Genomic DNA, 25,560 nt, shown 5'->3' on the forward strand with positions numbered 1-25,560 from the left:
GATCGCGGGGGGTGCCTGACCCCCCGGCGAGGGGGCTCCCAGATGCCAGGGGGGCGGGCCGGGGGTGGCGGCTGGGAGCCCGATCGGGGGGCGTGCCTGACCCCCCGGCGATGGGGCTCCCAGAAGCCAGGGGGGCCGGCCTGGGTTGGCGGCTGGGAGCCCGATCGCGGGGGGTGCCTGACCCCCTCGCGATGGGGCTCCCAGAAGTCAGGGGGGCCGTCCGGGGGTGACTCCTGGCAACCTGATCTGGATATTTGGAAGAGTATCACAAGTGGTTGTCCAGTGTCTGTGATACTGAGATTAATATCTGTCTCTCGGCCTTGGAATATTGAGCAGGATGAAACAGGGTGAATGTCCACCCTGTGCCACATTGCGAGTAATATCAGCCTGTCCCCTCCATGGATATTAAGAACAATATCCCAGACTGGGTGTACGCCTCCTGCTGTACAGAGTGCAATATCATCCTCTCCCTCCCAGGATAGTAATTACAATATCACTGGGCGGGAGCACACATCCTGTGAATTATTATCATCCTCTCCAACTCCGTATACTAGGAACTATATCTCAGAGAAACTGTCCCCTCAGTGCCATATTCGGACAAATAGCAAAGGCTTCTTCCGGGAATATTAGGAGCAATATTACCACGTAGCTATCCATCCATTGCTATAATTGGAGTCATGTGATACTCTACCCCCGTTCATATTAGGATCAGTGTCACGTGCTGAGTGTACACCTACTGCGATATTAAAACTAAAGTCCTGCTTTCCGACCCTGGTTATTAAGAACAGCATCACAAGGAGGTTTACACTTCCTGTGGAATGAGGAATAATAATATGATTATTAATCATCAATGATCGATTTTAATAATTATCAATGATACTAAAAATTCATAAGATACCATTATTAATTATGGATAATGATTTTCAATACATGATTATGCCTGCTTTCAATTAATTATTAATATTAATGCCATCAAATAATATTATTAGTTCCTAATACTAATCATTATTGTATTCCCAGCATCACTGGGTATTGATTTAAGTGACATTAATTGCTAATATCATAATATTATTATTAATAGTGATATTACTAATAATTATGAATACAAATGGTTAACCTTTTAAACCAGTATTCATTTTTACTCTCTTTATTGTGATCATTAATATCAATAATTATTATTAATATTAATATAATTATTAATATTAATGATTAATAGACTTGCTCCTGATGTAAACCCGGGAGAGGACGATGTTAATTTCTATATCACAACGGTGTACACCCCCCGTGACAGAGTTTCCAACTTCTGCTTGGGAGAGGAGGATATGACAATCAGTTTCACTGGAAGTAGAAACAACGGTGGGATACTGTTCTGAATATTCAGGGAGGAAGAGGCTGATGTGACTCCTAATAAAGAGGGGGTTACTCCCTCTGAGGGTGTGCACACTGGGGGTGTACAATCGTCTGAGAAGGGGTTGAAAATTTTCCGATGGGGAGACGATATTACTCAGAATATGAGAAAGAGGCTGGGGGTCCAGAAGGCTCCCAGAAGCCAGGGGGGCGGGCCGGCGGTGGCGGCTGGGAGCCCGATCGCGGGGGGTGCCTGCACCCCCGGCGAGGGGGCTCCCAGAAGCCAGGGGGGCGGGCCGGCGGTGGCGGCTGGGAGCCCGATCGCGGGGGGTGCCTGCACCCCCGGCGAGGGGGCTCCCAGAAGCCAGGGGGGCGGGCCGGCGGTGGCGGCTGGGAGCCCGATCGCGGGGGGTGCCTGCACCCCCGGCGAGGGGGCTCCCAGAAGCCAGGGGGGCGGGCCGGCGGTGGCGGCTGGGAGCCCCATCGCGGGGGGTGCCTGCACCCCCGGCGAGGGGGCTCCCAGAAGCCAGGGGGGCGGGCCGGGGGTGGCGGCTGGGAGCCCCATCGCGGGGGGTGCCTGCACCCCCGGCGAGGGGGCTCCCAGAAGCCAGGGGGGCGGGCCGGGGGTGGCGGCTGGGAGCCCCATCGCGGGGGGTGCCTGCACCCCCGGCGAGGGGGCTCCCAGAAGCCAGGCGGGCGGGCCGGGGGTGGCGGCTGGGAGCCCCATCGCGGGGGGTGCCTGCACCCCCGGCGAGGGGGCTCCCAGAAGCCAGGCGGGCGGGCCGGGGGTGGCGGCTGGGAGCCCCATCGCGGGGGGTGCCTGCACCCCCGGCGAGGGGGCTCCCAGAAGCCAGGCGGGCGGGCCGGGGGTGGCGGCTGGGAGCCCCATCGCGGGGGGTGCCTGCACCCCCGGCGAGGGGGCTCCCAGAAGCCAGGCGGGCGGGCCGGGGGTGGCGGCTGGGAGCCCCATCGCGGGGGGTGCCTGCACCCCCGGCGAGGGGGCTCCCAGAAGCCAGGCGGGCGGGCCGGGGGTGGCGGCTGGGAGCCCGATCGCGGGGGGTGCCTGCACCCCCGGCGAGGGGGCTCCCAGAAGCCAGGCGGGCGGGCCGGGGGTGGCGGCTGGGAGCCCGATCGCGGGGGGTGCCTGCACCCCCGGCGAGGGGGCTCCCAGAAGCCAGGCGGGCGGGCCGGGGGTGGCGGCTGGGAGCCCGATCGCGGGGGGTGCCTGCACCCCCGGCGAGGGGGCTCCCAGAAGCCAGGCGGGCGGGCCGGGGGTGGCGGCTGGGAGCCCGATCGCGGGGGGTGCCTGCACCCCCGGCGAGGGGGCTCCCAGAAGCCAGGCGGGCGGGCCGGGGGTGGCGGCTGGGAGCCCGATCGCGGGGGGTGCCTGCACCCCCGGCGAGGGGGCTCCCAGAAGCCAGGCGGGCGGGCCGGGGGTGGCGGCTGGGAGCCCGATCGCGGGGGGTGCCTGCACCCCCGGCGAGGGGGCTCCCAGAAGCCAGGCGGGCGGGCCGGGGGTGGCGGCTGGGAGCCCGATCGCGGGGGGTGCCTGCACCCCCGGCGAGGGGGCTCCCAGAAGCCAGGCGGGCGGGCCGGGGGTGGCGGCTGGGAGCCCGATCGCGGGGGGTGCCTGCACCCCCGGCGAGGGGGCTCCCAGAAGCCAGGCGGGCGGGCCGGGGGTGGCGGCTGGGAGCCCGATCGCGGGGGGTGCCTGCACCCCCGGCGAGGGGGCTCCCAGAAGCCAGGCGGGCGGGCCGGGGGTGGCGGCTGGGAGCCCGATCGCGGGGGGTGCCTGCACCCCCGGCGAGGGGGCTCCCAGAAGCCAGGCGGGCGGGCCGGGGGTGGCGGCTGGGAGCCCGATCGCGGGGGGTGCCTGCACCCCCGGCGAGGGGGCTCCCAGAAGCCAGGCGGGCGGGCCGGGGGTGGCGGCTGGGAGCCCGATCGCGGGGGGTGCCTGCACCCCCGGCGAGGGGGCTCCCAGAAGCCAGGCGGGCGGGCCGGGGGTGGCGGCTGGGAGCCCGATCGCGGGGGGTGCCTGCACCCCCGGCGAGGGGGCTCCCAGAAGCCAGGCGGGCGGGCCGGGGGTGGCGGCTGGGAGCCCGATCGCGGGGGGTGCCTGCACCCCCGGCGAGGGGGCTCCCAGAAGCCAGGCGGGCGGGCCGGGGGTGGCGGCTGGGAGCCCGATCGCGGGGGGTGCCTGCACCCCCGGCGAGGGGGCTCCCAGAAGCCAGGCGGGCGGGCCGGGGGTGGCGGCTGGGAGCCCGATCGCGGGGGGTGCCTGCACCCCCGGCGAGGGGGCTCCCAGAAGCCAGGCGGGCGGGCCGGGGGTGGCGGCTGGGAGCCCGATCGCGGGGGGTGCCTGCACCCCCGGCGAGGGGGCTCCCAGAAGCCAGGCGGGCGGGCCGGGGGTGGCGGCTGGGAGCCCGATCGCGGGGGGTGCCTGCACCCCCGGCGAGGGGGCTCCCAGAAGCCAGGCGGGCGGGCCGGGGGTGGCGGCTGGGAGCCCGATCGCGGGGGGTGCCTGCACCCCCGGCGAGGGGGCTCCCAGAAGCCAGGCGGGCGGGCCGGGGGTGGCGGCTGGGAGCCCGATCGCGGGGGGTGCCTGCACCCCCGGCGAGGGGGCTCCCAGAAGCCAGGCGGGCGGGCCGGGGGTGGCGGCTGGGAGCCCGATCGCGGGGGGTGCCTGCACCCCCGGCGAGGGGGCTCCCAGAAGCCAGGCGGGCGGGCCGGGGGTGGCGGCTGGGAGCCCGATCGCGGGGGGTGCCTGCACCCCCGGCGAGGGGGCTCCCAGAAGCCAGGCGGGCGGGCCGGGGGTGGCGGCTGGGAGCCCGATCGCGGGGGGTGCCTGCACCCCCGGCGAGGGGGCTCCCAGAAGCCAGGCGGGCGGGCCGGGGGTGGCGGCTGGGAGCCCGATCGCGGGGGGTGCCTGCACCCCCGGCGAGGGGGCTCCCAGAAGCCAGGCGGGCGGGCCGGGGGTGGCGGCTGGGAGCCCGATCGCGGGGGGTGCCTGCACCCCCGGCGAGGGGGCTCCCAGAAGCCAGGCGGGCGGGCCGGGGGTGGCGGCTGGGAGCCCGATCGCGGGGGGTGCCTGCACCCCCGGCGAGGGGGCTCCCAGAAGCCAGGCGGGCGGGCCGGGGGTGGCGGCTGGGAGCCCGATCGCGGGGGGTGCCTGCACCCCCGGCGAGGGGGCTCCCAGAAGCCAGGCGGGCGGGCCGGGGGTGGCGGCTGGGAGCCCGATCGCGGGGGGTGCCTGCACCCCCGGCGAGGGGGCTCCCAGAAGCCAGGCGGGCGGGCCGGGGGTGGCGGCTGGGAGCCCGATCGCGGGGGGTGCCTGCACCCCCGGCGAGGGGGCTCCCAGAAGCCAGGCGGGCGGGCCGGGGGTGGCGGCTGGGAGCCCGATCGCGGGGGGTGCCTGCACCCCCGGCGAGGGGGCTCCCAGAAGCCAGGCGGGCGGGCCGGGGGTGGCGGCTGGGAGCCCGATCGCGGGGGGTGCCTGCACCCCCGGCGAGGGGGCTCCCAGAAGCCAGGCGGGCGGGCCGGGGGTGGCGGCTGGGAGCCCGATCGCGGGGGGTGCCTGCACCCCCGGCGAGGGGGCTCCCAGAAGCCAGGCGGGCGGGCCGGGGGTGGCGGCTGGGAGCCCGATCGCGGGGGGTGCCTGCACCCCCGGCGAGGGGGCTCCCAGAAGCCAGGCGGGCGGGCCGGGGGTGGCGGCTGGGAGCCCGATCGCGGGGGGTGCCTGCACCCCCGGCGAGGGGGCTCCCAGAAGCCAGGCGGGCGGGCCGGGGGTGGCGGCTGGGAGCCCGATCGCGGGGGGTGCCTGCACCCCCGGCGAGGGGGCTCCCAGAAGCCAGGCGGGCGGGCCGGGGGTGGCGGCTGGGAGCCCGATCGCGGGGGGTGCCTGCACCCCCGGCGAGGGGGCTCCCAGAAGCCAGGCGGGCGGGCCGGGGGTGGCGGCTGGGAGCCCGATCGCGGGGGGTGCCTGCACCCCCGGCGAGGGGGCTCCCAGAAGCCAGGCGGGCGGGCCGGGGGTGGCGGCTGGGAGCCCGATCGCGGGGGGTGCCTGCACCCCCGGCGAGGGGGCTCCCAGAAGCCAGGCGGGCGGGCCGGGGGTGGCGGCTGGGAGCCCGATCGCGGGGGGTGCCTGCACCCCCGGCGAGGGGGCTCCCAGAAGCCAGGCGGGCGGGCCGGGGGTGGCGGCTGGGAGCCCGATCGCGGGGGGTGCCTGCACCCCCGGCGAGGGGGCTCCCAGAAGCCAGGCGGGCGGGCCGGGGGTGGCGGCTGGGAGCCCGATCGCGGGGGGTGCCTGCACCCCCGGCGAGGGGGCTCCCAGAAGCCAGGCGGGCGGGCCGGGGGTGGCGGCTGGGAGCCCGATCGCGGGGGGTGCCTGCACCCCCGGCGAGGGGGCTCCCAGAAGCCAGGCGGGCGGGCCGGGGGTGGCGGCTGGGAGCCCGATCGCGGGGGGTGCCTGCACCCCCGGCGAGGGGGCTCCCAGAAGCCAGGCGGGCGGGCCGGGGGTGGCGGCTGGGAGCCCGATCGCGGGGGGTGCCTGCACCCCCGGCGAGGGGGCTCCCAGAAGCCAGGCGGGCGGGCCGGGGGTGGCGGCTGGGAGCCCGATCGCGGGGGGTGCCTGCACCCCCGGCGAGGGGGCTCCCAGAAGCCAGGCGGGCGGGCCGGGGGTGGCGGCTGGGAGCCCGATCGCGGGGGGTGCCTGCACCCCCGGCGAGGGGGCTCCCAGAAGCCAGGCGGGCGGGCCGGGGGTGGCGGCTGGGAGCCCGATCGCGGGGGGTGCCTGCACCCCCGGCGAGGGGGCTCCCAGAAGCCAGGCGGGCGGGCCGGGGGTGGCGGCTGGGAGCCCGATCGCGGGGGGTGCCTGCACCCCCGGCGAGGGGGCTCCCAGAAGCCAGGCGGGCGGGCCGGGGGTGGCGGCTGGGAGCCCGATCGCGGGGGGTGCCTGCACCCCCGGCGAGGGGGCTCCCAGAAGCCAGGCGGGCGGGCCGGGGGTGGCGGCTGGGAGCCCGATCGCGGGGGGTGCCTGCACCCCCGGCGAGGGGGCTCCCAGAAGCCAGGCGGGCGGGCCGGGGGTGGCGGCTGGGAGCCCGATCGCGGGGGGTGCCTGCACCCCCGGCGAGGGGGCTCCCAGAAGCCAGGCGGGCGGGCCGGGGGTGGCGGCTGGGAGCCCGATCGCGGGGGGTGCCTGCACCCCCGGCGAGGGGGCTCCCAGAAGCCAGGCGGGCGGGCCGGGGGTGGCGGCTGGGAGCCCGATCGCGGGGGGTGCCTGCACCCCCGGCGAGGGGGCTCCCAGAAGCCAGGCGGGCGGGCCGGGGGTGGCGGCTGGGAGCCCGATCGCGGGGGGTGCCTGCACCCCCGGCGAGGGGGCTCCCAGAAGCCAGGCGGGCGGGCCGGGGGTGGCGGCTGGGAGCCCGATCGCGGGGGGTGCCTGCACCCCCGGCGAGGGGGCTCCCAGAAGCCAGGCGGGCGGGCCGGGGGTGGCGGCTGGGAGCCCGATCGCGGGGGGTGCCTGCACCCCCGGCGAGGGGGCTCCCAGAAGCCAGGCGGGCGGGCCGGGGGTGGCGGCTGGGAGCCCGATCGCGGGGGGTGCCTGCACCCCCGGCGAGGGGGCTCCCAGAAGCCAGGCGGGCGGGCCGGGGGTGGCGGCTGGGAGCCCGATCGCGGGGGGTGCCTGCACCCCCGGCGAGGGGGCTCCCAGAAGCCAGGCGGGCGGGCCGGGGGTGGCGGCTGGGAGCCCGATCGCGGGGGGTGCCTGCACCCCCGGCGAGGGGGCTCCCAGAAGCCAGGCGGGCGGGCCGGGGGTGGCGGCTGGGAGCCCGATCGCGGGGGGTGCCTGCACCCCCGGCGAGGGGGCTCCCAGAAGCCAGGCGGGCGGGCCGGGGGTGGCGGCTGGGAGCCCGATCGCGGGGGGTGCCTGCACCCCCGGCGAGGGGGCTCCCAGAAGCCAGGCGGGCGGGCCGGGGGTGGCGGCTGGGAGCCCGATCGCGGGGGGTGCCTGCACCCCCGGCGAGGGGGCTCCCAGAAGCCAGGCGGGCGGGCCGGGGGTGGCGGCTGGGAGCCCGATCGCGGGGGGTGCCTGCACCCCCGGCGAGGGGGCTCCCAGAAGCCAGGCGGGCGGGCCGGGGGTGGCGGCTGGGAGCCCGATCGCGGGGGGTGCCTGCACCCCCGGCGAGGGGGCTCCCAGAAGCCAGGCGGGCGGGCCGGGGGTGGCGGCTGGGAGCCCGATCGCGGGGGGTGCCTGCACCCCCGGCGAGGGGGCTCCCAGAAGCCAGGCGGGCGGGCCGGGGGTGGCGGCTGGGAGCCCGATCGCGGGGGGTGCCTGCACCCCCGGCGAGGGGGCTCCCAGAAGCCAGGCGGGCGGGCCGGGGGTGGCGGCTGGGAGCCCGATCGCGGGGGGTGCCTGCACCCCCGGCGAGGGGGCTCCCAGAAGCCAGGCGGGCGGGCCGGGGGTGGCGGCTGGGAGCCCGATCGCGGGGGGTGCCTGCACCCCCGGCGAGGGGGCTCCCAGAAGCCAGGCGGGCGGGCCGGGGGTGGCGGCTGGGAGCCCGATCGCGGGGGGTGCCTGCACCCCCGGCGAGGGGGCTCCCAGAAGCCAGGCGGGCGGGCCGGGGGTGGCGGCTGGGAGCCCGATCGCGGGGGGTGCCTGCACCCCCGGCGAGGGGGCTCCCAGAAGCCAGGCGGGCGGGCCGGGGGTGGCGGCTGGGAGCCCGATCGCGGGGGGTGCCTGCACCCCCGGCGAGGGGGCTCCCAGAAGCCAGGCGGGCGGGCCGGGGGTGGCGGCTGGGAGCCCGATCGCGGGGGGTGCCTGCACCCCCGGCGAGGGGGCTCCCAGAAGCCAGGCGGGCGGGCCGGGGGTGGCGGCTGGGAGCCCGATCGCGGGGGGTGCCTGCACCCCCGGCGAGGGGGCTCCCAGAAGCCAGGCGGGCGGGCCGGGGGTGGCGGCTGGGAGCCCGATCGCGGGGGGTGCCTGCACCCCCGGCGAGGGGGCTCCCAGAAGCCAGGCGGGCGGGCCGGGGGTGGCGGCTGGGAGCCCGATCGCGGGGGGTGCCTGCACCCCCGGCGAGGGGGCTCCCAGAAGCCAGGCGGGCGGGCCGGGGGTGGCGGCTGGGAGCCCGATCGCGGGGGGTGCCTGCACCCCCGGCGAGGGGGCTCCCAGAAGCCAGGCGGGCGGGCCGGGGGTGGCGGCTGGGAGCCCGATCGCGGGGGGTGCCTGCACCCCCGGCGAGGGGGCTCCCAGAAGCCAGGCGGGCGGGCCGGGGGTGGCGGCTGGGAGCCCGATCGCGGGGGGTGCCTGCACCCCCGGCGAGGGGGCTCCCAGAAGCCAGGCGGGCGGGCCGGGGGTGGCGGCTGGGAGCCCGATCGCGGGGGGTGCCTGCACCCCCGGCGAGGGGGCTCCCAGAAGCCAGGCGGGCGGGCCGGGGGTGGCGGCTGGGAGCCCGATCGCGGGGGGTGCCTGCACCCCCGGCGAGGGGGCTCCCAGAAGCCAGGCGGGCGGGCCGGGGGTGGCGGCTGGGAGCCCGATCGCGGGGGGTGCCTGCACCCCCGGCGAGGGGGCTCCCAGAAGCCAGGCGGGCGGGCCGGGGGTGGCGGCTGGGAGCCCGATCGCGGGGGGTGCCTGCACCCCCGGCGAGGGGGCTCCCAGAAGCCAGGCGGGCGGGCCGGGGGTGGCGGCTGGGAGCCCGATCGCGGGGGGTGCCTGCACCCCCGGCGAGGGGGCTCCCAGAAGCCAGGCGGGCGGGCCGGGGGTGGCGGCTGGGAGCCCGATCGCGGGGGGTGCCTGCACCCCCGGCGAGGGGGCTCCCAGAAGCCAGGCGGGCGGGCCGGGGGTGGCGGCTGGGAGCCCGATCGCGGGGGGTGCCTGCACCCCCGGCGAGGGGGCTCCCAGAAGCCAGGCGGGCGGGCCGGGGGTGGCGGCTGGGAGCCCGATCGCGGGGGGTGCCTGCACCCCCGGCGAGGGGGCTCCCAGAAGCCAGGCGGGCGGGCCGGGGGTGGCGGCTGGGAGCCCGATCGCGGGGGGTGCCTGCACCCCCGGCGAGGGGGCTCCCAGAAGCCAGGCGGGCGGGCCGGGGGTGGCGGCTGGGAGCCCGATCGCGGGGGGTGCCTGCACCCCCGGCGAGGGGGCTCCCAGAAGCCAGGCGGGCGGGCCGGGGGTGGCGGCTGGGAGCCCGATCGCGGGGGGTGCCTGCACCCCCGGCGAGGGGGCTCCCAGAAGCCAGGCGGGCGGGCCGGGGGTGGCGGCTGGGAGCCCGATCGCGGGGGGTGCCTGCACCCCCGGCGAGGGGGCTCCCAGAAGCCAGGCGGGCGGGCCGGGGGTGGCGGCTGGGAGCCCGATCGCGGGGGGTGCCTGCACCCCCGGCGAGGGGGCTCCCAGAAGCCAGGCGGGCGGGCCGGGGGTGGCGGCTGGGAGCCCGATCGCGGGGGGTGCCTGCACCCCCGGCGAGGGGGCTCCCAGAAGCCAGGCGGGCGGGCCGGGGGTGGCGGCTGGGAGCCCGATCGCGGGGGGTGCCTGCACCCCCGGCGAGGGGGCTCCCAGAAGCCAGGCGGGCGGGCCGGGGGTGGCGGCTGGGAGCCCGATCGCGGGGGGTGCCTGCACCCCCGGCGAGGGGGCTCCCAGAAGCCAGGCGGGCGGGCCGGGGGTGGCGGCTGGGAGCCCGATCGCGGGGGGTGCCTGCACCCCCGGCGAGGGGGCTCCCAGAAGCCAGGCGGGCGGGCCGGGGGTGGCGGCTGGGAGCCCGATCGCGGGGGGTGCCTGCACCCCCGGCGAGGGGGCTCCCAGAAGCCAGGCGGGCGGGCCGGGGGTGGCGGCTGGGAGCCCGATCGCGGGGGGTGCCTGCACCCCCGGCGAGGGGGCTCCCAGAAGCCAGGCGGGCGGGCCGGGGGTGGCGGCTGGGAGCCCGATCGCGGGGGGTGCCTGCACCCCCGGCGAGGGGGCTCCCAGAAGCCAGGCGGGCGGGCCGGGGGTGGCGGCTGGGAGCCCGATCGCGGGGGGTGCCTGCACCCCCGGCGAGGGGGCTCCCAGAAGCCAGGCGGGCGGGCCGGGGGTGGCGGCTGGGAGCCCGATCGCGGGGGGTGCCTGCACCCCCGGCGAGGGGGCTCCCAGAAGCCAGGCGGGCGGGCCGGGGGTGGCGGCTGGGAGCCCGATCGCGGGGGGTGCCTGCACCCCCGGCGAGGGGGCTCCCAGAAGCCAGGCGGGCGGGCCGGGGGTGGCGGCTGGGAGCCCGATCGCGGGGGGTGCCTGCACCCCCGGCGAGGGGGCTCCCAGAAGCCAGGCGGGCGGGCCGGGGGTGGCGGCTGGGAGCCCGATCGCGGGGGGTGCCTGCACCCCCGGCGAGGGGGCTCCCAGAAGCCAGGCGGGCGGGCCGGGGGTGGCGGCTGGGAGCCCGATCGCGGGGGGTGCCTGCACCCCCGGCGAGGGGGCTCCCAGAAGCCAGGCGGGCGGGCCGGGGGTGGCGGCTGGGAGCCCGATCGCGGGGGGTGCCTGCACCCCCGGCGAGGGGGCTCCCAGAAGCCAGGCGGGCGGGCCGGGGGTGGCGGCTGGGAGCCCGATCGCGGGGGGTGCCTGCACCCCCGGCGAGGGGGCTCCCAGAAGCCAGGCGGGCGGGCCGGGGGTGGCGGCTGGGAGCCCGATCGCGGGGGGTGCCTGCACCCCCGGCGAGGGGGCTCCCAGAAGCCAGGCGGGCGGGCCGGGGGTGGCGGCTGGGAGCCCGATCGCGGGGGGTGCCTGCACCCCCGGCGAGGGGGCTCCCAGAAGCCAGGCGGGCGGGCCGGGGGTGGCGGCTGGGAGCCCGATCGCGGGGGGTGCCTGCACCCCCGGCGAGGGGGCTCCCAGAAGCCAGGCGGGCGGGCCGGGGGTGGCGGCTGGGAGCCCGATCGCGGGGGGTGCCTGCACCCCCGGCGAGGGGGCTCCCAGAAGCCAGGCGGGCGGGCCGGGGGTGGCGGCTGGGAGCCCGATCGCGGGGGGTGCCTGCACCCCCGGCGAGGGGGCTCCCAGAAGCCAGGCGGGCGGGCCGGGGGTGGCGGCTGGGAGCCCGATCGCGGGGGGTGCCTGCACCCCCGGCGAGGGGGCTCCCAGAAGCCAGGCGGGCGGGCCGGGGGTGGCGGCTGGGAGCCCGATCGCGGGGGGTGCCTGCACCCCCGGCGAGGGGGCTCCCAGAAGCCAGGCGGGCGGGCCGGGGGTGGCGGCTGGGAGCCCGATCGCGGGGGGTGCCTGCACCCCCGGCGAGGGGGCTCCCAGAAGCCAGGCGGGCGGGCCGGGGGTGGCGGCTGGGAGCCCGATCGCGGGGGGTGCCTGCACCCCCGGCGAGGGGGCTCCCAGAAGCCAGGCGGGCGGGCCGGGGGTGGCGGCTGGGAGCCCGATCGCGGGGGGTGCCTGCACCCCCGGCGAGGGGGCTCCCAGAAGCCAGGCGGGCGGGCCGGGGGTGGCGGCTGGGAGCCCGATCGCGGGGGGTGCCTGCACCCCCGGCGAGGGGGCTCCCAGAAGCCAGGCGGGCGGGCCGGGGGTGGCGGCTGGGAGCCCGATCGCGGGGGGTGCCTGCACCCCCGGCGAGGGGGCTCCCAGAAGCCAGGCGGGCGGGCCGGGGGTGGCGGCTGGGAGCCCGATCGCGGGGGGTGCCTGCACCCCCGGCGAGGGGGCTCCCAGAAGCCAGGCGGGCGGGCCGGGGGTGGCGGCTGGGAGCCCGATCGCGGGGGGTGCCTGCACCCCCGGCGAGGGGGCTCCCAGAAGCCAGGCGGGCGGGCCGGGGGTGGCGGCTGGGAGCCCGATCGCGGGGGGTGCCTGCACCCCCGGCGAGGGGGCTCCCAGAAGCCAGGCGGGCGGGCCGGGGGTGGCGGCTGGGAGCCCGATCGCGGGGGGTGCCTGCACCCCCGGCGAGGGGGCTCCCAGAAGCCAGGCGGGCGGGCCGGGGGTGGCGGCTGGGAGCCCGATCGCGGGGGGTGCCTGCACCCCCGGCGAGGGGGCTCCCAGAAGCCAGGCGGGCGGGCCGGGGGTGGCGGCTGGGAGCCCGATCGCGGGGGGTGCCTGCACCCCCGGCGAGGGGGCTCCCAGAAGCCAGGCGGGCGGGCCGGGGGTGGCGGCTGGGAGCCCGATCGCGGGGGGTGCCTGCACCCCCGGCGAGGGGGCTCCCAGAAGCCAGGCGGGCGGGCCGGGGGTGGCGGCTGGGAGCCCGATCGCGGGGGGTGCCTGCACCCCCGGCGAGGGGGCTCCCAGAAGCCAGGCGGGCGGGCCGGGGGTGGCGGCTGGGAGCCCGATCGCGGGGGGTGCCTGCACCCCCGGCGAGGGGGCTCCCAGAAGCCAGGCGGGCGGGCCGGGGGTGGCGGCTGGGAGCCCGATCGCGGGGGGTGCCTGCACCCCCGGCGAGGGGGCTCCCAGAAGCCAGGCGGGCGGGCCGGGGGTGGCGGCTGGGAGCCCGATCGCGGGGGGTGCCTGCACCCCCGGCGAGGGGGCTCCCAGAAGCCAGGCGGGCGGGCCGGGGGTGGCGGCTGGGAGCCCGATCGCGGGGGGTGCCTGCACCCCCGGCGAGGGGGCTCCCAGAAGCCAGGCGGGCGGGCCGGGGGTGGCGGCTGGGAGCCCGATCGCGGGGGGTGCCTGCACCCCCGGCGAGGGGGCTCCCAGAAGCCAGGCGGGCGGGCCGGGGGTGGCGGCTGGGAGCCCGATCGCGGGGGGTGCCTGCACCCCCGGCGAGGGGGCTCCCAGAAGCCAGGCGGGCGGGCCGGGGGTGGCGGCTGGGAGCCCGATCGCGGGGGGTGCCTGCACCCCCGGCGAGGGGGCTCCCAGAAGCCAGGCGGGCGGGCCGGGGGTGGCGGCTGGGAGCCCGATCGCGGGGGGTGCCTGCACCCCCGGCGAGGGGGCTCCCAGAAGCCAGGCGGGCGGGCCGGGGGTGGCGGCTGGGAGCCCGATCGCGGGGGGTGCCTGCACCCCCGGCGAGGGGGCTCCCAGAAGCCAGGCGGGCGGGCCGGGGGTGGCGGCTGGGAGCCCGATCGCGGGGGGTGCCTGCACCCCCGGCGAGGGGGCTCCCAGAAGCCAGGCGGGCGGGCCGGGGGTGGCGGCTGGGAGCCCGATCGCGGGGGGTGCCTGCACCCCCGGCGAGGGGGCTCCCAGAAGCCAGGCGGGCGGGCCGGGGGTGGCGGCTGGGAGCCCGATCGCGGGGGGTGCCTGCACCCCCGGCGAGGGGGCTCCCAGAAGCCAGGCGGGCGGGCCGGGGGTGGCGGCTGGGAGCCCGATCGCGGGGGGTGCCTGCACCCCCGGCGAGGGGGCTCCCAGAAGCCAGGCGGGCGGGCCGGGGGTGGCGGCTGGGAGCCCGATCGCGGGGGGTGCCTGCACCCCCGGCGAGGGGGCTCCCAGAAGCCAGGCGGGCGGGCCGGGGGTGGCGGCTGGGAGCCCGATCGCGGGGGGTGCCTGCACCCCCGGCGAGGGGGCTCCCAGAAGCCAGGCGGGCGGGCCGGGGGTGGCGGCTGGGAGCCCGATCGCGGGGGGTGCCTGCACCCCCGGCGAGGGGGCTCCCAGAAGCCAGGCGGGCGGGCCGGGGGTGGCGGCTGGGAGCCCGATCGCGGGGGGTGCCTGCACCCCCGGCGAGGGGGCTCCCAGAAGCCAGGCGGGCGGGCCGGGGGTGGCGGCTGGGAGCCCGATCGCGGGGGGTGCCTGCACCCCCGGCGAGGGGGCTCCCAGAAGCCAGGCGGGCGGGCCGGGGGTGGCGGCTGGGAGCCCGATCGCGGGGGGTGCCTGCACCCCCGGCGAGGGGGCTCCCAGAAGCCAGGCGGGCGGGCCGGGGGTGGCGGCTGGGAGCCCGATCGCGGGGGGTGCCTGCACCCCCGGCGAGGGGGCTCCCAGAAGCCAGGCGGGCGGGCCGGGGGTGGCGGCTGGGAGCCCGATCGCGGGGGGTGCCTGCACCCCCGGCGAGGGGGCTCCCAGAAGCCAGGCGGGCGGGCCGGGGGTGGCGGCTGGGAGCCCGATCGCGGGGGGTGCCTGCACCCCCGGCGAGGGGGCTCCCAGAAGCCAGGCGGGCGGGCCGGGGGTGGCGGCTGGGAGCCCGATCGCGGGGGGTGCCTGCACCCCCGGCGAGGGGGCTCCCAGAAGCCAGGCGGGCGGGCCGGGGGTGGCGGCTGGGAGCCCGATCGCGGGGGGTGCCTGCACCCCCGGCGAGGGGGCTCCCAGAAGCCAGGGGGGCGGGCCGGGGGTGGCGGCTGGGAGCCCGATCGCGGGGGGTGCCTGCACCCCCGGCGAGGGGGCTCCCAGAAGCCAGGGGGGCGGGCCGGGGGTGGCGGCTGGGAGCCCGATCGCGGGGGGTGCCTGCACCCCCGGCGAGGGGGCTCCCAGAAGCCAGGCGGGCGGGCCGGGGGTGGCGGCTGGGAGCCCGATCGCGGGGGGTGCCTGCACCCCCGGCGAGGGGGCTCCCAGAAGCCAGGCGGGCGGGCCGGGGGTGGCGGCTGGGAGCCCGATCGCGGGGGGTGCCTGCACCCCCGGCGAGGGGGCTCCCAGAAGCCAGGCGGGCGGGCCGGGGGTGGCGGCTGGGAGCCCGATCGCGGGGGGTGCCTGCACCCCCGGCGAGGGGGCTCCCAGAAGCCAGGCGGGCGGGCCGGGGGTGGCGGCTGGGAGCCCGATCGCGGGGGGTGCCTGCACCCCCGGCGAGGGGGCTCCCAGAAGCCAGGCGGGCGGGCCGGGGGTGGCGGCTGGGAGCCCGATCGCGGGGGGTGCCTGCACCCCCGGCGAGGGGGCTCCCAGAAGCCAGGCGGGCGGGCCGGGGGTGGCGGCTGGGAGCCCGATCGCGGGGGGTGCCTGCACCCCCGGCGAGGGGGCTCCCAGAAGCCAGGCGGGCGGGCCGGGGGTGGCGGCTGGGAGCCCGATCGCGGGGGGTGCCTGCACCCCCGGCGAGGGGGCTCCCAGAAGCCAGGCGGGCGGGCCGGGGGTGGCGGCTGGGAGCCCGATCGCGGGGGGTGCCTGCACCCCCGGCGAGGGGGCTCCCAGAAGCCAGGGGGGCGGGCCGGGGGTGGCGGCTGGGAGCCCGATCGCGGGGGGTGCCTGCACCCCCGGCGAGGGGGCTCCCAGAAGCCAGGGGGGCGGGCCGGGGGTGGCGGCTGGGAGCCCGATCGCGGGGGGTGCCTGCACCCCCGGCGAGGGGGCTCCCAGAAGCCAGGGGGGCGGGCCGGGGGTGGCGGCTGGGAGCCCGATCGCGGGGGGTGCCTGCACCCCCGGCGAGGGGGCTCCCAGAAGCCAGGGGGGCGGGCCGGGGGTGGCGGCTGGGAGCCCGATCGCGGGGGGTGCCTGCACCCCCGGCGAGGGGGCTCCCAGAAGCCAGGCGGGCGGGCCGGGGGTGGCGGCTGGGAGCCCGATCGCGGGGGGTGCCTGCACCCCCGGCGAGGGGGCTCCCAGAAGCCAGGCGGGCGGGCCGGGGGTGGCGGCTGGGAGCCCGATCGCGGGGGGTGCCTGCACCCCCGGCGAGGGGGCTCCCAGAAGCCAGGGGGGCGGGCCGGGGGTGGCGGCTGGGAGCCCGATCGCGGGGGGTGCCTGCACCCCCGGCGAGGGGGCTCCCAGAAGCCAGGGGGGCGGGCCGGGGGTGGCGGCTGGGAGCCCGATCGCGGGGGGTGCCTGCACCCCCGGCGAGGGGGCTCCCAGAAGCCAGGGGGGCGGGCCGGGGGTGGCGGCTGGGAGCCCGATCGCGGGGGGTGCCTGCACCCCCGGCGAGGGGGCTCCCAGAAGCCAGGGGGGCGGGCCGGGGGTGGCGGCTGGGAGCCCGATCGCGGGGGGTGCCTGCACCCCCGGCGAGGGGGCTCCCAGAAGCCAGGGGGGCGGGCCGGGGGTGGCGGCTGGGAGCCCGATCGCGGGGGGTGCCTGCACCCCCGGCGAGGGGGCTCCCAGAAGCCAGGGGGGCGGGCCGGGGGTGGCGGCTGGGAGCCCGATCGCGGGGGGTGCCTGCACCCCCGGCGAGGGGGCTCCCAGAAGCCAGGGGGGCGGGCCGGGGGTGGCGGCTGGGAGCCCGATCGCGGGGGGTGCCTGCACCCCCGGCGAGGGGGCTCCCAGAAGCCAGGGGGGCGGGCCGGGGGTGGCGGCTGGGAGCCCGATCGCGGGGGGTGCCTGCACCCCCGGCGAGGGGGCTCCCAGAAGCCAGGGGGGCGGGCCGGGGGTGGCGGCTGGGAGCCCGATCGCGGGGGGTGCCTGCACCCCCGGCGAGGGGGCTCCCAGAAGCCAGGGGGGCGGGCCGGGGGTGGCGGCTGGGAGCCCGATCGCGGGGGGTGCCTGCACCCCCGGCGAGGGGGCTCCCAGAAGCCAGGGGGGCGGGCCGGGGGTGGCGGCTGGGAGCCCGATCGCGGGGGGTGCCTGCACCCCCGGCGAGGGGGCTCCCAGAAGCCAGGGGGGCGGGCCGGGGGTGGCGGCTGGGAGCCCGATCGCGGGGGGTGCCTGCACCCCCGGCGAGGGGGCTCCCAGAAGCCAGGGGGGCGGGCCGGGGGTGGCGGCTGGGAGCCCGATCGCGGGGGGTGCCTGCACCCCCGGCGAGGGGGCTCCCAGAAGCCAGGGGGGCGGGCCGGGGGTGGCGGCTGGGAGCCCGATCGCGGGGGGTGCCTGCACCCCCGGCGAGGGGGCTCCCAGAAGCCAGGGGGGCGGGCCGGGGGTGGCGGCTGGGAGCCCGATCGCGGGGGGTGCCTGCACCCCCGGCGAGGGGGCTCCCAGAAGCCAGGGGGGCGGGCCGGGGGTGGCGGCTGGGAGCCCGATCGCGGGGGGTGCCTGCACCCCCGGCGAGGGGGCTCCCAGAAGCCAGGGGGGCGGGCCGGGGGTGGCGGCTGGGAGCCCGATCGCGGGGGGTGCCTGCACCCCCGGCGAGGGGGCTCCCAGAAGCCAGGGGGGCGGGCCGGGGGTGGCGGCTGGGAGCCCGATCGCGGGGGGTGCCTGCACCCCCGGCGAGGGGGCTCCCAGAAGCCAGGGGGGCGGGCCGGGGGTGGCGGCTGGGAGCCCGATCGCGGGGGGTGCCTGCACCCCCGGCGAGGGGGCTCCCAGAAGCCAGGGGGGCGGGCCGGGGGTGGCGGCTGGGAGCCCGATCGCGGGGGGTGCCTGCACCCCCGGCGAGGGGGCTCCCAGAAGCCAGGGGGGCGGGCCGGGGGTGGCGGCTGGGAGCCCGATCGCGGGGGGTGCCTGCACCCCCGGCGAGGGGGCTCCCAGAAGCCAGGGGGGCGGGCCGGGGGTGGCGGCTGGGAGCCCGATCGCGGGGGGTGCCTGCACCCCCGGCGAGGGGGCTCCCAGAAGCCAGGGGGGCGGGCCGGGGGTGGCGGCTGGGAGCCCGATCGCGGGGGGTGCCTGCACCCCCGGCGAGGGGGCTCCCAGAAGCCAGGGGGGCGGGCCGGGGGTGGCGGCTGGGAGCCCGATCGCGGGGGGTGCCTGCACCCCCGGCGAGGGGGCTCCCAGAAGCCAGGGGGGCGGGCCGGGGGTGGCGGCTGGGAGCCCGATCGCGGGGGGTGCCTGCACCCCCGGCGAGGGGGCTCCCAGAAGCCAGGGGGGCGGGCCGGGGGTGGCGGCTGGGAGCCCGATCGCGGGGGGTGCCTGCACCCCCGGCGAGGGGGCTCCCAGAAGCCAGGGGGGCGGGCCGGGGGTGGCGGCTGGGAGCCCGATCGCGGGGGGTGCCTGCACCCCCGGCGAGGGGGCTCCCAGAAGCCAGGGGGGCGGGCCGGGGGTGGCGGCTGGGAGCCCGATCGCGGGGGGTGCCTGCACCCCCGGCGAGGGGGCTCCCAGAAGCCAGGGGGGCGGGCCGGGGGTGGCGGCTGGGAGCCCGATCGCGGGGGGTGCCTGCACCCCCGGCGAGGGGGCTCCCAGAAGCCAGGGGGGCGGGCCGGGGGTGGCGGCTGGGAGCCCGATCGCGGGGGGTGCCTGCACCCCCGGCGAGGGGGCTCCCAGAAGCCAGGGGGGCGGGCCGGGGGTGGCGGCTGGGAGCCCGATCGCGGGGGGTGCCTGCACCCCCGGCGAGGGGGCTCCCAGAAGCCAGGGGGGCGGGCCGGGGGTGGCGGCTGGGAGCCCGATCGCGGGGGGTGCCTGCACCCCCGGCGAGGGGGCTCCCAGAAGCCAGGGGGGCGGGCCGGGGGTGGCGGCTGGGAGCCCGATCGCGGGGGGTGCCTGCACCCCCGGCGAGGGGGCTCCCAGAAGCCAGGGGGGCGGGCCGGGGGTGGCGGCTGGGAGCCCGATCGCGGGGGGTGCCTGCACCCCCGGCGAGGGGGCTCCCAGAAGCCAGGGGGGCGGGCCGGGGGTGGCGGCTGGGAGCCCGATCGCGGGGGGTGCCTGCACCCCCGGCGAGGGGGCTCCCAGAAGCCAGGGGGGCGGGCCGGGGGTGGCGGCTGGGAGCCCGATCGCGGGGGGTGCCTGCACCCCCGGCGAGGGGGCTCCCAGAAGCCAGGGGGGCGGGCCGGGGGTGGCGGCTGGGAGCCCGATCGCGGGGGGTGCCTGCACCCCCGGCGAGGGGGCTCCCAGAAGCCAGGGGGGCGGGCCGGGGGTGGCGGCTGGGAGCCCGATCGCGGGGGGTGCCTGCACCCCCGGCGAGGGGGCTCCCAGAAGCCAGGGGGGCGGGCCGGGGGTGGCGGCTGGGAGCCCGATCGCGGGGGGTGCCTGCACCCCCGGCGAGGGGGCTCCCAGAAGCCAGGGGGGCGGGCCGGGGGTGGCGGCTGGGAGCCCGATCGCGGGGGGTGCCTGCACCCCCGGCGAGGGGGCTCCCAGAAGCCAGGGGGGCGGGCCGGGGGTGGCGGCTGGGAGCCCGATCGCGGGGGGTGCCTGCACCCCCGGCGAGGGGGCTCCCAGAAGCCAGGGGGGCGGGCCGGGGGTGGCGGCTGGGAGCCCGATCGCGGGGGGTGCCTGCACCCCCGGCGAGGGGGCTCCCAGAAGCCAGGGGGGCGGGCCGGGGGTGGCGGCTGGGAGCCCGATCGCGGGGGGTGCCTGCACCCCCGGCGAGGGGGCTCCCAGAAGCCAGGGGGGCGGGCCGGGGGTGGCGGCTGGGAGCCCGATCGCGGGGGGTGCCTGCACCCCCGGCGAGGGGGCTCCCAGAAGCCAGGGGGGCGGGCCGGGGGTGGCGGCTGGGAGCCCGATCGCGGGGGGTGCCTGCACCCCCGGCGAGGGGGCTCCCAGAAGCCAGGGGGGCGGGCCGGGGGTGGCGGCTGGGAGCCCGATCGCGGGGGGTGCCTGCACCCCCGGCGAGGGGGCTCCCAGAAGCCAGGGGGGCGGGCCGGGGGTGGCGGCTGGGAGCCCGATCGCGGGGGGTGCCTGCACCCCCGGCGAGGGGGCTCCCAGAAGCCAGGGGGGCGGGCCGGGGGTGGCGGCTGGGAGCCCGATCGCGGGGGGTGCCTGCACCCCCGGCGAGGGGGCTCCCAGAAGCCAGGGGGGCGGGCCGGGGGTGGCGGCTGGGAGCCCGATCGCGGGGGGTGCCTGCACCCCCGGCGAGGGGGCTCCCAGAAGCCAGGGGGGCGGGCCGGGGGTGGCGGCTGGGAGCCCGATCGCGGGGGGTGCCTGCACCCCCGGCGAGGGGGCTCCCAGAAGCCAGGGGGGCGGGCCGGGGGTGGCGGCTGGGAGCCCGATCGCGGGGGGTGCCTGCACCCCCGGCGAGGGGGCTCCCAGAAGCCAGGGGGGCGGGCCGGGGGTGGCGGCTGGGAGCCCGATCGCGGGGGGTGCCTGCACCCCCGGCGAGGGGGCTCCCAGAAGCCAGGGGGGCGGGCCGGGGGTGGCGGCTGGGAGCCCGATCGCGGGGGGTGCCTGCACCCCCGGCGAGGGGGCTCCCAGAAGCCAGGGGGGCGGGCCGGGGGTGGCGGCTGGGAGCCCGATCGCGGGGGGTGCCTGCACCCCCGGCGAGGGGGCTCCCAGAAGCCAGGGGGGCGGGCCGGGGGTGGCGGCTGGGAGCCCGATCGCGGGGGGTGCCTGCACCCCCGGCGAGGGGGCTCCCAGAAGCCAGGGGGGCGGGCCGGGGGTGGCGGCTGGGAGCCCGATCGCGGGGGGTGCCTGCACCCCCGGCGAGGGGGCTCCCAGAAGCCAGGGGGGCGGGCCGGGGGTGGCGGCTGGGAGCCCGATCGCGGGGGGTGCCTGCACCCCCGGCGAGGGGGCTCCCAGAAGCCAGGGGGGCGGGCCGGGGGTGGCGGCTGGGAGCCCGATCGCGGGGGGTGCCTGCACCCCCGGCGAGGGGGCTCCCAGAAGCCAGGGGGGCGGGCCGGGGGTGGCGGCTGGGAGCCCGATCGCGGGGGGTGCCTGCACCCCCGGCGAGGGGGCTCCCAGAAGCCAGGGGGGCGGGCCGGGGGTGGCGGCTGGGAGCCCGATCGCGGGGGGTGCCTGCACCCCCGGCGAGGGGGCTCCCAGAAGCCAGGGGGGCGGGCCGGGGGTGGCGGCTGGGAGCCCGATCGCGGGGGGTGCCTGCACCCCCGGCGAGGGGGCTCCCAGAAGCCAGGGGGGCGGGCCGGGGGTGGCGGCTGGGAGCCCGATCGCGGGGGGTGCCTGCACCCCCGGCGAGGGGGCTCCCAGAAGCCAGGGGGGCGGGCCGGGGGTGGCGGCTGGGAGCCCGATCGCGGGGGGTGCCTGCACCCCCGGCGAGGGGGCTCCCAGAAGCCAGGGGGGCGGGCCGGGGGTGGCGGCTGGGAGCCCGATCGCGGGGGGTGCCTGCACCCCCGGCGAGGGGGCTCCCAGAAGCCAGGGGGGCGGGCCGGGGGTGGCGGCTGGGAGCCCGATCGCGGGGGGTGCCTGCACCCCCGGCGAGGGGGCTCCCAGAAGCCAGGGGGGCGGGCCGGGGGTGGCGGCTGGGAGCCCGATCGCGGGGGGTGCCTGCACCCCCGGCGAGGGGGCTCCCAGAAGCCAGGGGGGCGGGCCGGGGGTGGCGGCTGGGAGCCCGATCGCGGGGGGTGCCTGCACCCCCGGCGAGGGGGCTCCCAGAAGCCAGGGGGGCGGGCCGGGGGTGGCGGCTGGGAGCCCGATCGCGGGGGGTGCCTGCACCCCCGGCGAGGGGGCTCCCAGAAGCCAGGGGGGCGGGCCGGGGGTGGCGGCTGGGAGCCCGATCGCGGGGGGTGCCTGCACCCCCGGCGAGGGGGCTCCCAGAAGCCAGGGGGGCGGGCCGGGGGTGGCGGCTGGGAGCCCGATCGCGGGGGGTGCCTGCACCCCCGGCGAGGGGGCTCCCAGAAGCCAGGGGGGCGGGCCGGGGGTGGCGGCTGGGAGCCCGATCGCGGGGGGTGCCTGCACCCCCGGCGAGGGGGCTCCCAGAAGCCAGGGGGGCGGGCCGGGGGTGGCGGCTGGGAGCCCGATCGCGGGGGGTGCCTGCACCCCCGGCGAGGGGGCTCCCAGAAGCCAGGGGGGCGGGCCGGGGGTGGCGGCTGGGAGCCCGATCGCGGGGGGTGCCTGCACCCCCGGCGAGGGGGCTCCCAGAAGCCAGGGGGGCGGGCCGGGGGTGGCGGCTGGGAGCCCGATCGCGGGGGGTGCCTGCACCCCCGGCGAGGGGGCTCCCAGAAGCCAGGGGGGCGGGCCGGGGGTGGCGGCTGGGAGCCCGATCGCGGGGGGTGCCTGCACCCCCGGCGAGGGGGCTCCCAGAAGCCAGGGGGGCGGGCCGGGGGTGGCGGCTGGGAGCCCGATCGGGGGGCGTGCCTGCACCCCCGGCGAGGGGGCTCCCAGAAGCCAGGGGGGCGGGCCGGGGGTGGCGGCTGGGAGCCCGATCGGGGGGCGTGCCTGCACCCCCGGCGAGGGGGCTCCCAGAAGCCAGGGGGGCGGGCCGGGGGTGGCGGCTGGGAGCCCGATCGGGGGGCGTGCCTGCACCCCCGGCGAGGGGGCTCCCAGAAGCCAGGGGGGCGGGCCGGGGGTGGCGGCTGGGAGCCCGATCGGGGGGCGTGCCTGCACCCCCGGCGAGGGGGCTCCCAGAAGCCAGGGGGGCGGGCCGGGGGTGGCGGCTGGGAGCCCGATCGGGGGGCGTGCCTGCACCCCCGGCGAGGGGGCTCCCAGAAGCCAGGGGGGCGGGCCGGGGGTGGCGGCTGGGAGCCCGATCGCGGGGGGTGCCTGCACCCCCGGCGAGGGGGCTCCCAGAAGCCAGGGGGGCGGGCCGGGGGTGGCGGCTGGGAGCCCGATCGCGGGGGGTGCCTGCACCCCCGGCGAGGGGGCTCCCAGAAGCCAGGGGGGCGGGCCGGGGGTGGCGGCTGGGAGCCCGATCGGGGGGCGTGCCTGCACCCCCGGCGAGGGGGCTCCCAGAAGCCAGGGGGGCGGGCCGGGGGTGGCGGCTGGGAGCCCGATCGGGGGGCGTGCCTGCACCCCCGGCGAGGGGGCTCCCAGAAGCCAGGGGGGCGGGCCGGGGGTGGCGGCTGGGAGCCCGATCGGGGGGCGTGCCTGCACCCCCGGCGAGGGGGCTCCCAGAAGCCAGGGGGGCGGGCCGGGGGTGGCGGCTGGGAGCCCGATCGCGGGGGGTGCCTGCACCCCCGGCGAGGGGGCTCCCAGAAGCCAGGGGGGCGGGCCGGGGGTGGCGGCTGGGAGCCCGATCGCGGGGGGTGCCTGCACCCCCGGCGAGGGGGCTCCCAGAAGCCAGGGGGGCGGGCCGGGGGTGGCGGCTGGGAGCCCGATCGCGGGGGGTGCCTGCACCCCCGGCGAGGGGGCTCCCAGAAGCCAGGGGGGCGGGCCGGGGGTGGCGGCTGGGAGCCCGATCGGGGGGCGTGCCTGACCCCCCGGCGAGGGGGCTCCCAGAAGCCAGGGGGGCGGGCCGGGGGTGGCGGCTGGGAGCCCGATCGGGGGGCGTGCCTGACCCCCCGGCGAGGGGGCTCCCAGAAGCCAGGGGGGCGGGCCGGGGGTGGCGGCTGGGAGCCCGATCGCGGGGGGTGCCTGACCCCCCGGCGAGGGGGCTCCCAGAAGCCAGGGGGGCGGGCCGGGGGTGGCGGCTGGGAGCCCGATCGGGGGGCGTGCCTGACCCCCCGGCGAGGGGGCTCCCAGAAGCCAGGGGGGCGGGCCGGGGGTGGCAGCTGGGAGCCCGATCGCGGGGGGTGCCTGATCCCCTCGCGATGGGGCTCCCAGAAGTCAGGGGGGCCGTCCGGGGGTGACTCCTGGCAACCTGATCTGGATATTTGGAAGAGTATCACAAGTGGTTGTCCAGTGTCTGTGATACTGAGATTAATATCTGTCTCTCGGCCTTGGAATATTGAGCAGGATGAAACAGGGTGAATGTCCACCCTGTGCCACATTGCGAGTAATATCAGCCTGTCCCCTCCATGGATATTAAGAACAATATCCCAGACTGGGTGTACGCCTCCTGCTGTACAGAGTGCAATATCATCCTCTCCCTCCCAGGATAGTAATTACAATATCACTGGGCGGGAGCACACAGCCTGTGAATTATTATCATCCTCTCCAACTCCGTATACTAGGAACTATATCTCAGAGAAACTGTCCCCTCAGTGCCATATTCGGACAAATAGCAAAGGCTTCTTCCGGGAATATTAGGAGCAATATTACCACGTAGCTATCCATCCATTGCTATAATTGGAGTCATGTGATACTCTACCCCCGTTCATATTAGGATCAGTGTCACGTGCTGAGTGTACACCTACTGCGATATTAAAACTAAAGTCCTGCTTTCCGACCCTGGTTATTAAGAACAGCATCACAAGGAGGTTTACACTTCCTGTGGAATGAGGAATAATAATATGATTATTAATCATCAATGATCGATTTTAATAATTATCAATGATACTAAAAATTCATAAGATACCATTATTAATTATGGATAATGATTTTCAATACATGATTATGCCTGCTTTCAATTAATTATTAATATTAATGCCATCAAATAATATTATTAGTTCCTAATACTAATCATTATTGTATTCCCAGCATCACTGGGTATTGATTTAAGTCACATTAATTGCTAATATCATAATATTATTATTAATAGTGATATTACTAATAATTATGAATACAAATGGTTAACCTTTTAAACCAGTATTCATTTTTACTCTCTTTATTGTGATCATTAATATCAATAATTATTATTAATATTAATATAATTATTAATATTAATGATTAATAGACTTGCTCCTGATGTAAACCCGGGAGAGGACGATGTTAATTTCTATATCACAACGGTGTACACCCCCCGTGACAGAGTTTCCAACTTCTGCTTGGGAGAGGAGGATATGACAATCAGTTTCACTGGAAGTAGAAACAACGGTGGGATACTGTTCTGAATATTCAGGGAGGAAGAGGCTGATGTGACTCCTAATAAAGAGGGGGTTACTCCCTCTGAGGGTGTGCACACTGGGGGTGTACAATCGTCTGAGAAGGGGTTGAAAATTTTCCGATGGGGAGACGATATTACTCAGAATATGAGAAAGAGGCTGGGGGTCCAGAAGGCTCCCAGAAGCCATGGGGGCGGGCCGGGGGTGGCGGCTGGGAGCCCGATCGCGGGGGGTGCCTGCACCCCCGGCGAGGGGGCTCCCAGAAGCCAGGGGGGCGGGCCGGGGGTGGCGGCCGGGAGCCCGATCGCGGGGGGTGCCTGCACCCCCGGCGAGGGGGCTCCCAGAAGCCAGGGGGGCGGGCCGGGGGTGGCGGCCGGGAGCCCGATCGCGGGGGGTGCCTGCACCCCCGGCGAGGGGGCTCCCAGAAGCCAGGGGGGCGGGCCGGGGGTGGCGGCCGGGAGCCCGATCGCGGGGGGTGCCTGCACCCCCGGCGAGGGGGCTCCCAGAAGCCAGGGGGGCGGGCCGGGGGTGGCGGCTGGGAGCCCGATCGCGGGGGGTGCCTGCACCCCCGGCGAGGGGGCTCCCAGAAGCCAGGGGGGCGGGCCGGGGGTGGCGGCTGGGAGCCCGATCGCGGGGGGTGCCTGCACCCCCGGCGAGGGGGCTCCCAGAAGCCAGGGGGGCGGGCCGGGGGTGGCGGCTGGGAGCCCGATCGCGGGGGGTGCCTGCACCCCCGGCGAGGGGGCTCCCAGAAGCCAGGGGGGCGGGCCGGGGGTGGCGGCTGGGAGCCCGATCGCGGGGGGTGCCTGCACCCCCGGCGAGGGGGCTCCCAGAAGCCAGGGGGGCGGGCCGGGGGTGGCGGCTGGGAGCCCGATCGCGGGGGGTGCCTGCACCCCCGGCGAGGGGGCTCCCAGAAGCCAGGGGGGCGGGCCGGGGGTGGCGGCTGGGAGCCCGATCGCGGGGGGTGCCTGCACCCCCGGCGAGGGGGCTCCCAGAAGCCAGGGGGGCGGGCCGGGGGTGGCGGCTGGGAGCCCGATCGGGGGGCGTGCCTGCACCCCCGGCGAGGGG

The sequence above is a fragment of the Macaca mulatta genome, chromosome 13, assembly GCF_049350105.2.
Source record: "Macaca mulatta isolate MMU2019108-1 chromosome 13, T2T-MMU8v2.0, whole genome shotgun sequence".
Taxonomy (NCBI): domain Eukaryota; kingdom Metazoa; phylum Chordata; class Mammalia; order Primates; family Cercopithecidae; genus Macaca; species Macaca mulatta.